The 12,955-nt window shown below is 35.8% G+C and overlaps 1 protein-coding gene across 3 annotated transcripts in view; it reads right to left on the bottom strand.

The window, feature by feature from the left end:
• Positions 1-12,014, bottom strand: part of ATG4C (autophagy related 4C cysteine peptidase) — a 91,894-nt gene extending 79,880 nt beyond the window's left edge. The window contains exon 1 of one of the 3 annotated variants that reach the window (XM_043575156.1): positions 11,870-12,014. The gene's annotated coding sequence lies outside the window, so the exon portion shown is untranslated. The remainder of the gene's footprint in view (positions 1-11,869) is intronic. The other 2 variants (XM_043575157.1, XM_043575158.1) reach the window with 2 other exon arrangements.
• Between the last annotated feature and the right edge of the window lie 941 nt (positions 12,015-12,955).

Here is a 12,955-nt window from a genome sequence, read left to right as displayed (position 1 = left end):
TTGTAGATACATGTTATTATACATTTATCCAAACCCACACAATGTACACTAAAAGTGAACCCTAATATATAAACTATGGACCTGGAGTGATAATGATATGTGACTGTAGGTTTGACTGTAATAAATGTACCACTCTGGTGCAGGATGTTGGTTGGGGGTGGGGGGGTTGTGGTTCTGTGTTTTGTGGGACAGGAGGTAATGTAAGAACTCTGCTCAATTTTGCTACGAACCTAAAAAGTTAAAGTTTACTAAATTTATATAGAGATAAAGGAAGAGAGAATAGTATAAATGCAATTTACACATCTATATGCGTATTATATAGGTATATAGAATTGCACACACCACAAAATATGGAAAAACAATGTCTAGAAGTCCACACTAAATGTAGAACTCTCTAAGAGATGAAATGTCATATTTTCTTAATTTTTTGTACTTTATTATTCAAACTGTTTATATTGAACCCATTTTAAATTAACAAAATATTCAAAAAATGCTCCCATTAAAAATTGAATACAGAACATTACAAATGTGCCTGAAATTGCTTGACTAAGAAGTCTACAGAGAAGACATTCCATTACAAAATTCCTAAGCAGACTGTAAGAAAGATAAAATGCTGACAGAGTGCTTTTTCCTTTTTAAGATAAACAATTTTATTTTTCCAGTTCTTAAAGACATCACACTCAGCTATTTAGTCACGTAGAAAACTTAACTTCCTCAATATAATTCCCTATGGCAGTTTTGGCTGAATAAAATGAATTAGAGGAAATCCCTAGTTAATTCATAATTTTTGTTTCTCTTTAAAATAATAGTCAGATTTGGAAAGAGGAAAAGGAATAAATTAATAACTGAGTCCATTCAGTCTATTAAAATGTCTTTTTTACATCTGTGTGAAATAAGCCAAGGAAAGGCAAGACAAACAGTACTTTTAGTTTAACTAAAATGAGCAAAAAAATAAATAAATAAAACCACAATGAACTTTGACAGCAGTCTCACTGCAAAATTCTAAACTATCCTCACCCACAAATTCCCTTTCCAAAAACTTTCCTAATTTTTAAAAAAAATTAAAAATTAATTAAAATTCATTCTATCAGGTATAAAGGGATGATTTACTCATTATCTATATTTCAATCTCTTTTGTTATCTAAAATACCTGGTTTCACTGCTGCAGTGATCAAAACAATATGCCAAAATTCTTGTTTATTTTATGTAGTGTTGTCAGAGCCTCAGTCTGGAAAACCATCAAAATAACACTGTTCCCAATTTCCACTTTGAAGAAGGGATTTATACTTATTTCTTGAAGTTTAGAGAAATAAGTAACTTTTTTCAAGTAGACTTTATTAGTGCATACTACAATAAATCTTACCATCCATCATTCCCATATTTCTGTTCACTACTTACATTCTGACAAATCCATTTTAATTAAAAAATAGCAGTAAAGAAGAGAAAATTCTATTTTATTTGATCTTAGTAAACATAAAGCTATCAGATGAGGTTTATTCCTAAACTTTACTGTTAATTATGTGAAAAGCAGAGTGAAGACTAAGCAGAGTTCTTTTGGAAAGCAGAGCTACAACCCTTGATATGAAAATCATCGATTGAGACCCAGATGTCATTTTTAGAGAGTCACTTTTCTAACCATAACCATGCATTAAGACAGTCAATAAATTATAAACTGATAAATGTAAAGGGTACTCAAATCAATGCCCTTGAAGGGCAGATGAAGGTAATCAGCCTCTCTCATATGGCAATAGACAGAATATTTTATCCACTGAGAATTTAAAGCCAAGTAAAAGCTCCTGACAGAACTTCAGGAACTGATTCTACAGAATATATCTCAGTCACATAGTACAACCGACAAAAACACTGCAGATTTACTGGATTTGCGTATGCTTGGGCATCTTCCCCAAACGGTATTCTGCAGCAAAATGAAATATAGATATTGATTTAGAATTTTTATGTGCTTTTAGCTATACCATCAAATAAAATGAACTGTGAGGTCCATTCTAAGTTTTCATCTACTGTAACCTTTTCTACCTGCTTGCACTTTTAGTAACAAATTATTAATCCCTTGTCTGACCTTGAATGTCTCTCAATATGTTGGTCTGTCATCTCTGCTCTCTTATTGCCCTCCATCTCAGTTCTTTGCAGAAACATCAATTACTGTATCCATTTCTATTCCCTCTTTTCCTATATTTGCCAATCTTCTATCTTCCTACACTGAACTTGGTAGTCTAACAATGTTGTTTGTAAACCTAGCATGTTTATTTCTTTTAAAAAGTCACCAATATGAAGAAAGGGCAAACACTGGTAATATTTATTTGGATTGTCCCCTTTCAGAGCTAAGGGTTAGGCAAAGTAGATGATAGTAAGAGATAAGGATAAAAAAGACTGAGAAAAGGAACAGATATATATTAAGGGCAGGACTCACATATTAAGAAACTGGCTTTTAAAAGAAGGATGAAAGGGGCACCTGGGTGGCTCAGTCAACTGAGCATCTGACTTCGGCTCAGGTCATGAGTTCGAGCCCTGCATTAAGCTCTCTGCTGTCAGCACAGAGCCCATTTTAGATCCTCTGTCACCCTCTCACTCTGCCCTTCCCCTGCTCACAGGCTCGTGCTCTCTCCCTTTCTCTCTCAAAAATAGTAAAACAAACAAACAAACAAACAAACAACAACCCATTTTTAATAAGATAGTTTTGCCTCAAGGATACATCTTACAAACATTCTTTCGACTCCTCAGGATCACACCCTCCTGGTAAAAACACTACATGAATGCACAGCTACTTTACAATGGTAATGCAAATAAAAGGTACTACTTATGCATTCTTCTCTTAAATCTAAAAATTACAAAGAAGACACTAAGTACTGAGCATTCATTTACCCTCAAATGTGGCCTTGCTATCAAGTTCCTACAGGCAAAAGCCTCCATTTGTGCAGTACATGTTCAGACTGTAAAGTCGTCATCATAACAATCTAAACAGGATATAAGGAGTTTAAATGACCTCAATCATTTACTTGAAAATTATAGTAAGAAGTATTAATGATATTTGGCCTGCCTTAAGTATTCCTTGGCTCTTCTTGATCTTATCTCTAAGATCATATAATACTTACTTCATCTTGATCTTATCTCTAAGAAACATAAAATATTTACTATAATTTGATAAATAAATTTTAATAATATCACATAACCTCTGGGGTCTGTAAGTCTGGGGTAACTATGAATGGTTGGAGCCTCCATACTTCAAAATACAACTTTGCAAGCGGTTAAATATGTAGTCTGCATATAAGAAGCAACATACAGGGTCAAATCATTTAATCGACAAAATTAACCTAACCTCTACAAGTATGGAAGGATTTCAGAATCTCAGGATTCAAAGGGAATTTACCAAGTATCTAGTAACCAGAGAGTAGTAATATTAATAACAGTTCTTAACCATTTTTTCCCACATAATGTACTCCAATCTATCAGTAATCTCTCCTAACCTACAGTGTACAATGAAAGAAAATGTGTGAATTTCAAAAATTAAAAAAACAAAACAAAACACTCCCACCCACCGGAATCTAACCTGCTGTCTGGTTCAAACTCACTCACTAATCATTAATCATATTCAACCACCTATATAGCAGTGAGATCTCCTTTACAACATCCTAGCCAAGTGCATTCACCCAGCTTCTAGGGAACACCTCCAAAACAGGGCGCTCAGTACTTAATGAGCTTTAAGTACTGAGCTATAAATTTAAAAGCCTGATAGTGTTTTAAACTATTTTTCTTTACTAACATAACTATTCTAGAGTATCCATATAACTATATTATTCCAGCTCATTTTATAAATTCTTTTAATGTTTGTTTATATTTGAGAGAGAGAGAGAGTGTGTGTGCACGAGCCGGGGAGGGGCAGAGAGAGAGGGAGACAGAATCTGAAGCAGGCTCCAGGCTCTGGACTGTCAGCACAGAGCCCGACATGGGGCTCGAACTAATGAGCCATGAGATCATGACCTGAGGTGAAGGCGGACACTTAACCCACTGAGCCACCCAGGCGCCCCATTCCAGCTCATTTTAAACAACTTCACTTGTCTGAAAGACATATGGAACCGAAAGTCTGTATCCTTTTAATTTCTACCAATTGATCCTGGTTGGGCCTTCTGAAACTAATCTATCTTACATTTGATAACCCATCATATAAAGACCTCCCATACCCTCCCACCTACCTCCCAGCTGCATCATCTCTTTTCCACATTAAATATTCTCAATTTCTTCAATTAGTCAGAAGACTGCTATATGAGTGTTAATGAAGGCCTCAGTCAGAATACTGGTAAGGGGATAAGAAATGAGATATAAGCAACAAGGGAGATGGTAGAACTACCAACATCATACAAATATATGAATGTTTATATACGTACATACAGGAAACACTAAAGTGACTCTGAGATTTCAGGTCTGATGTCTAGGAGGATAATAATGCCATTAACAGAAACAGTTAACCCAATAGGAGAAGGCTAAAGGGGAAGATGGGAAATTCAATTTCAGACACAGTGATTTTGAGGTTTAACATGTAAATATGGATAAGACCTTTTCCAAGTCCATTAGTTTACTTCTACTACAAAAAGGTGCATCCATATTATTGAGACTAGTAATTATACCTCACTTAAACACAAAATATCACATTAATTCATTCATCAAGTATTTGGTTACTTTCATAAGGAACTATGGGAGATACAATGAGCCATGAAACCCAGTTCCTGACCCCATTAAACTTACATTCTAATATGAAAGATGTTTGTAACTAACCAGAAATCAAGACAGAACATGGTATGTCTCACAGTAGAATATAAAATGTTATAACTGTTCAGAGATATATTTTCCCCCTTTCCAATGAGAATATTCACATATGAAAAAATCACACACAGTCACAACTGGGACTCTTCAAATACAAAGACCAAGGACACACAAATAACATAAATCTTACTATTCTGGGTATAAATGAGGATAACACTAGCCATATTCCTTAGGAATGTGTTAAAGTACCCTCAACAATTATGTCTATTGTTAAAGATTAATGCTTGAATTGTATCATCACTCAAAAGAAGAGCATTGTTTAAAATGTTCACAAACACAATTGTTTTGGCTTATAAATGGAATTGTTTGATGTCATTTTCTCATCATTCCTAATTTTAAACAACAGTGTATCAATTTGAAAATAGAGCTACAAGTTTACAGCCTTACAAAGATAAAAACTGCATATTTTCTACCTGATATAACTATTCTGGAGTTCCCTATAACTATATATTATTGATAAAGTTTTAAATTATTATGGCTACTTTAGTCATTTTACTAGATAACTTACAGAGTCTACAAAAAATTAGTTTAGTAAGATCTTTATATTTTAAATTGAAAACATAATCACAGAAAAAATAATTCAAATGACTTGGAACATATAATTTGACTATACATCTTTAGTGGAATATAGTCTAAGGACATAAAATGGCAAAGAAATCTTTAAGTGGTAAATCTGTTGTTGGAGAGTGTCAGTATAGTAATTCCAAAACTAACTTAAATGTTTTATAGGATAGATGGGTAAATATACTAATACAGTTTTGAATCGGAATTTTCCCTGTAGGAAAAGGGAGATACAAATATGAACTGACAGAAGGTGAAGATAAACTCTGTGGTTCTGAATCCGAATTGAAAGCATCCTATAAATTCATGACTTCTTTTTAAAAATGTGTGTGTGTGTGTGTGTGCGCATGCGTGTCCATTTATTTAAAGAGCCTAAAAGCAGTGATACTCCAGTAGCAGTGAGTATATTCAATGTCCAAATCTTGGCTTCTGAGTACTGTTTTCCAATAAATTGAACCAGGACTCCATTGCAAAATGGCTAACTCCAGGTCTTAAGCAAGGAATATACAAGGTGAGCCTGGAACATCTTTTGTACAAAAAATTAAGAATATGCCCAAATACCAACATGGACATATGCAAAGGCCATAGGAACTGGCTTGAAGGGACTAATCAGATTTGAGATAATTTAATCATCAAAAAAAGAATAACAGTGAGGCACCTGGCTGGCTCAGTCGGTAGAGCATGTGACTCTTGATCTCCGGGTCATGAGTTCAAGCTCCACATTGGGCATGGAGCCTACTTTAAAAACAGAAAAAAAAGGGGGGAAGGGGGGACACTTGGGTGGCTCAGTCAGTTGAGCATCCAACTCTTCATTTTGGCACAGATCACGATCTCATAGTTCATGGGTTTAAGCCCCTCATTGGGCTTTGTGCTGGCCTCTGTGCTGACAGCTCAGAGCCTGGAGCCTATTTCGGATTCTGTCTCTCCCTCTCTCTCTCTGTCCCTCCCCCTCTTGCACTCTATCTCTCTCTCAAAAATAAATAAACATTAAGAAAAAAATTTTTAATAAAAAAATCTACAAAACAAAATAGCCTAGAGTCTTCAAAAATAGCAATCTTGAGGGGCGCCTGGGTGGCTCAGTTGGTTAAGCATCTGACTTTAGCTCAGGTCATGAACTCGTAGCTCATGAGTTCAAGTCCTGTGCTGGGCTCTGTGCTGACGACAGCTCAGAGCCTGGAGCCAGCTTTGGATTCTCCCTCTCTCTGTTCCTCCCCCACTCATACTCTGTCACTCTCTCTCAAAAATAAATATTTTTTAAAAGAAAATTTTTTTTAATTTTTTTTCAACGTTTTTTATTTATTTTTGGGACAGAGAGAGACAGAGCATGAACGGGGGAGGGGCAGAGAGAGAGGGAGACACAGAATCGGAAACAGGCTCCAGGCTCTGAGCCATCAGCCCAGAGCCCGACGCGGGGCTCAAACTCACGGACCGCGAGATCGTGACCTGGCTGAAGTCGGACGCTTAACCGACTGCGCCACCCAGGCGCCCCAAAAGAAATTTTTTTAATTAAAAAAAATGTCAGTCTTAAAAGACAAAAAAAAAAAAAAAACCAACAGGAAGGAGGAAGAATAAAACAAACATGACCACTAAGAAAATTCATAATCTCTGATTGGATTCAGTATGTTTTTTAAGCTATAAGGGAGATTACTGATAAACATTTGGATAAATTCAAATTTTTTAATATGGCCTATACATTAAATAATATCAATCAGGGTTAAATTACTTGGGTGTGCCCACAGCATTATAGCTATGTAGGAAAATGTCCTAATTCATACGAGATGTATGGCGAAGAATTTAGGAGTGAAGTGTCATGATGTCTCCAACCTCAGTTTCCAGTGGTTCAGCATGAAAAAAAAAAGCATGCATGTGTGTGTATTTAGAGAGAGAGAAAACAAATGAGGTGTAATGTTAACAACTAGTGAATCTAAGTAAAAGATGTGCAGATATTTGCTGTACTATTCTTTCAGCTTTTTTATAGGTTTGAAACTTTCAAAAGAAAAAAGTTGGAAGAAAAAGTAGGGTGGAAATTAAATTTACTTTCATGTGGCTGATCAGGCTATATTAAGTCTAACTACTTATTCATCCTATCCATAAGTGCTAAAATCAAGTATGAAGTTCAGAAAGGTTTGGCTAAAAATAAAAGTACTAATTCTAACAAATAATAAGTAATTACAAACCAAGCCACCATTAGTTTCCTATGATAGCTGTAGACTAAACATAATCTCTGACGTAAATTCTTAAAAGATGACATGTGGTAAGTCATCTAGGACAATTATAAATTAGCAGAACTATGGTAAGTAATATTTATTCCAAATCCAAATATGACTAGCCAAACAAATTTTTTCTCCAATTGGGATCTATTAGTTACAAGGATCTCTAAAATTAAAATGTTAATACAGATATACAGATAATTTCAGACCACATATCTCTAATAAAAATAAACACAAACTCTGTACCAGTAATTTTGTTAACCTGTGCATATATTATATATCATTTAATCCTTTTAACAACTCTGTAACACAGATACTACTATCCTCATCTTACAGATTAAGAGGAAAAAAGGCTTGGAAGACTAAATAACTACTACAAGGTCATACTGCTAGTAAATAGCAAAACACATCTTGAATCCAGGCAGTCTGACTCCAGAGCCCATGCTCTTTGCTCTTCTACTGTTTTACTATGAAATGTAAAATTTTAAAAATAAACTGATTGTACTGATTCAAAATTTATGAAAAATTACACAAAGGAGCCATTTCAAGGAAAAATCAAAAGCATGCCTTTCTTCCCAAATACACATTTAAATTTCCATATACACTAACTGAATGAAAAAGCTAGAATTTAACCAGAAGCCCAATGTATTGCCAAATCCCACGTGAAAATAAAGATCATATATAACTGTACTCAGTTACCTATTCATATATATGGCTGAATATGTTACATATAAATTCAAAACGAATACCAACATGCTTTCATCTAGAACTTTATCCCTGCTCTCAAAAAAAAAAACTGAAAAAATATATTTCAGGTACATCATTCCTCAAATATACTTAATTAAAACAATGACATAAAAGAAAAAAAAGAATAAGCAATTAACCTTGAAAATATTAACAAATAAACCATGTCCCTCCAAACCTGGTCATCTGACAGTGTTCTCTTAGTGAACTATACCACTATCCATCCAGTTACATAAGCCAAAAACCTAGTGGTGGCAGCACCTTCCTCTTCCTCTTTCCTCTTGTCCAATCCATCACCTAGTTCCACCTCCTAAATATCTCTAAATCCATCACTTCTATCTTCACCACCATCTGGCCCAAGATATAATCATCTCTAATCTGGCCTCTTCCCATCCACACTGCTGTCCTTCTTGTAAACAGTTTTTCCTCTGTATAACATCAAGTCCTCTCTTATAGCACTTACAGTAGCTGGAACTTTAAATATCTTTGAACATTTGATTTATGTCTGCCTCCCCTGTTACACAGTAAGTTCTATGAGGGTAGTTCTGTGATGAAGCTCGCCATTTCATCATTGTGATCGAGAAGGGTGCCCAGTTAATAAATAAATGCTAAATAACTGAATGCATGTCAAAGATTTCAAGTTTATTTATAAACAGGGGGGAAAATGGTTATAAGGTCCACCAACCATTATAAGGAGTATTTTATTTCATCATTTCTAGATCACACATTTTCACATTTTAACTCTGAAAATGAATACAACTCATAGTTGACGATCTTTGTTTAATTGGCAATATTTTCTTCTTTCATAGTGATTCATAAACAAAGGTGTATCTTGGAATTTTTTCTAAAACCTCATGATTTGATGAAATAAGTAAATAAATCTACAACACACCTGGTCCAATCAGTTCAAACTTGGTAATGTAGCCTCCCTTCTCCTTTGGCCACCACCCTACTCCCAATATTTAATAATTAACAGAACCTACTGGTTCTTTCATCAACAGCTATCAAATGCATTCCTGTCTTCCAGTCCCACTATAATAACAGTAGATCTATCTAATCCCTCTTTGCTTCGTATCTGAACTCTTGTCATAGCTTCATTCACTTAAACATTTGCTTCAAATTCAACCAATACTGTGCACTTGTGTCTGCAAGTTACTGAAAAGCAGTCCAGTTATCTGTCCCTCCCTCTCCTCTGTCTCCCCTACAATTCAGAATTTTATTATTTTTATGCCTCAAGCTAAAATCACTTTTCTTCACGTTTCTACCTACCAATTCTATGTATGCTATTTTAGTTCTAGATTAAATCCCATCTTCTTCATTAAATCTTTCCTAGTTAATCTCTCTTTTCAACTTTAACATTCTAAAATACATAAAATCTAATGCATATTGGCTATATTTGCTCCTTCTTGAAGGCAAGGTTTACATGCCATACATTCTGCTATAGTGTAAGCTCCCCAAGAGCTTACTTTTGTTTCTTTTGTTCACTGTTATATCTCCAGCACCTAGAAGAGTATCTAGTACATAACAGCTGCTTCAATAAATATTTACTGAATTAATGCTCCTTATATATTCCAGGGTAGAGAATACATCTTGGCAGCTGTGGTTGAGTGGGAAGAGTCAAAATGAACTGGACTAAATGACTTGAACTCTTTGAGGTTCAGTTTCTCAATCTGCTAAATGTAAATAATATTCAGCAGCTCACGAAGTTGTTATATTGATTAAGTGCAGTAATGCTTTAATAGCATCTACTACAGAGCTGAGAACAACAGGATGCTCTCAATAAATGTTTTGATGATTTTGTCATGATTGCTAAATAGTAAGACATATTCAGTGAATGCCTACTAAATCAGTAAAATCTCAAGAAAAATATAAAGTTTGAGTAATGTCTAGCCCCTTAACATTTATCTAATCAAGAATTCTATGAGTGAATTACATCTGAAATATTATATATTTAGCTCCAAATTGTAAGCATGGCTGAAACCATTTCTGATTAGGAATAATTCCCATTTGACAGGGTACAAGTATTAATATTTATATTTTACTGACATATACAGATTGTATTTAAATGCTTAAAGAAGAACAAAAGTTTTGTTAGGATTTCCATAGTGCAATAATCAGAATAGAAGAAAAGCTGCAGACTTATTTGAGCTACACAGTCCCCATAAAGCCAGGAAGTACAAAAATTTCTGTCTACAAAACATTAATGAATAGTATACAATGCTGTTTTACCAGATTTATCAAAATATATAAAAATACACCATAAACAATTACAACAAATAAACTTTTCAACATATTTGCATTCTATTTTACAGAAAGAATATCAGTTAAGTAGTTTTTAAACTTTTTTTTACTAAACTATACAATTCCTTATACTGACTAGTTATGAACTTTAAACAATTCCCCAAATTTTACAGAGAATTAATTTATAATTGAATATAATATCAGATTACTAGGCCAATTAGAAACTCTTAGAATTAGAATCTTCCTTGTTCAGCAAACAGGCTTTATTAATTTGTAAGTTGGAACATACATAGACTTTACCTTTCAAAGCTTTTCCAATCCCTCTGGGTACTTTCAATGACTCATAATCTAATTACAAATCACAAGCAAGCAAGAAGGAACGAGCACTCCGTTGTGTCCATTAACTAACACAAAATCATTGCAAATTCCAGTAGGGACACACATTCTGAGTAGGAATAGAGGGGGAAAAAATCCCACCTAAGTAATTCAGATACAAAAAGCTGTAGGACAAAGTATTCTACTTTAACTGTAAGGTAGCATCAAACCTCTTGGAAAATAACACAAAATGAAAATGTAAGCCAAAAAATGTTAAGAAATTATAAACTCAATAAGCAGTCATGCTGAGATGACCACTGAAATCTCTCACATTCACCAGTCATCATAAGAATGTATTCGAACCTCCAGCCTATGAAGCCCTTAGACGTAGATGAAGGTGTTAGAGTTGAGGGTGACTAAGAACCAAATAGAGTGAACGTTAATTTCTGGATGGAAAGGCATTAAGATATTCAGGCGAGTGTTAAGGTCTGCAGCAGTAACAAAGGCCAAAAAGGAGATAAGGTGTTAGGAATGATAAGATTGAGATCTTGAGAATCTAATTTTTTTTTCATGCCTTTTCTTTTTTAATGGAAACAAGTTAAACGGATGTGATAGCTTAGTGGACAAGAGGTCGTATCTGGAATACCTAAAAAAAAGCTACAAGGAGAGTGGGGAACAAGCAGCCCACAGGAAGGCTTACGGTTAGTTAGGTTTGGAGCCCGGGTAGGGCAAGAGGTCAGAAGGCAAATTACACTAAAAAGTAGATGAGGGGGGTGCCAAATCCCTCAGAGAGCGTAAACGGTTGGTCACAGGATCTCCACTGAAGGTGGGTCCCCCCAAAACCCGGTCATTTGGGTATCAGAGACGCTAAGTCCCAACCTTCTCCTGATTCCGCTAGGCTCAAGTCGCCCCTCACCGAAACAGAACTGGAAAGGTGTAAAAAATGTGCAAGAGCCACCAACCCGGGAAGTGTTCCAGCTCTAGCAGCAGCCGCCCCAAAAGCAGCCCTCACACACGCAGACGCTCCGACCTCAGCGCCGCAGCCACAGGAATCCCGAGCTTCCCGGCCACCGTAGTAAGAGGAAAGGCCTCCCTTTCGAACCCAGTATGTCAGCCACTTCCGGGGCATTAAATCCTTTTGATTGGCCGTAGCAATATCAACCGCCCACAGGCCCACGACCCACTCACTTCATCCCTTTTCCCCCGCTCTTTGCCATCCCAACCCCTAGGTCACCAATACGGCAAGCGCAGAGCCAAGGGAAAGTATGTGTCTGTAAGCAATGTCTCTAATAGACAAGCCACATTGTGTCTGCTTTGAGTTCCCGCTGAACAATTGGACTTCAACTCCCAGCATGCAACGCCACACCACGCCTCCTCCTTCGGCGCGGAACTACAAGACCCAATATGCACTGCGCCCCTCTTTTTTCAGTTTTCACCTGACACCCGGAGATCCCAGATGTGTTTTCAGAGGAGTCACTAAATTTCTTGTAATAATGTAGACCTTCCTACCAAGCCTCACTTTGATAAAGATACATATATTCCTTTCTATCCTGTTGTGAAGGTTGTCTAAGCCAAGATGTAGTTGAGTCTGATAGACAAAAAGTTATAAAATATTAAGGAATGTGTGCGCTGATTTTCCACATTCCTTTTATTTTTCAAGGATTGAAACACAGGACGGTATAAAGGCTTTTTATGAGATGGAAATTTTTATCCATACTCATAAGGAGTATGAGGGAAATACTAAAGTATTGCAAAGTGTAATCCTAGGTCGTTTTGCAGTACTGAAAGATTGCGTTGGAACAAGGTCTGCCAGGCATGCTTCTGAATTGCATAGGAAATTATAGTAGGACCTGGGAGTAAAAAATTAACAGTCTGTATTACCGGACTATGTACCTACAAGGGAAAAGAAACCTTTCAGATTGAAGAGTTGAAAGTTAAAAATTAAATTTTAAAATGTTTTTCACTTTTGCGGTGGTTGGGTGGCTCAGTCGTTTGAGGTCAGGTCCTGAGCTCACTGTTCATGAGTTCGAGCCCCACATCTCTGCTGA

This window comes from Prionailurus bengalensis, chromosome C1, assembly GCF_016509475.1.
Source record: "Prionailurus bengalensis isolate Pbe53 chromosome C1, Fcat_Pben_1.1_paternal_pri, whole genome shotgun sequence".
NCBI lineage: Eukaryota > Metazoa > Chordata > Mammalia > Carnivora > Felidae > Prionailurus > Prionailurus bengalensis.
This window is presented reverse-complemented; position numbering and strand designations above follow the sequence as displayed.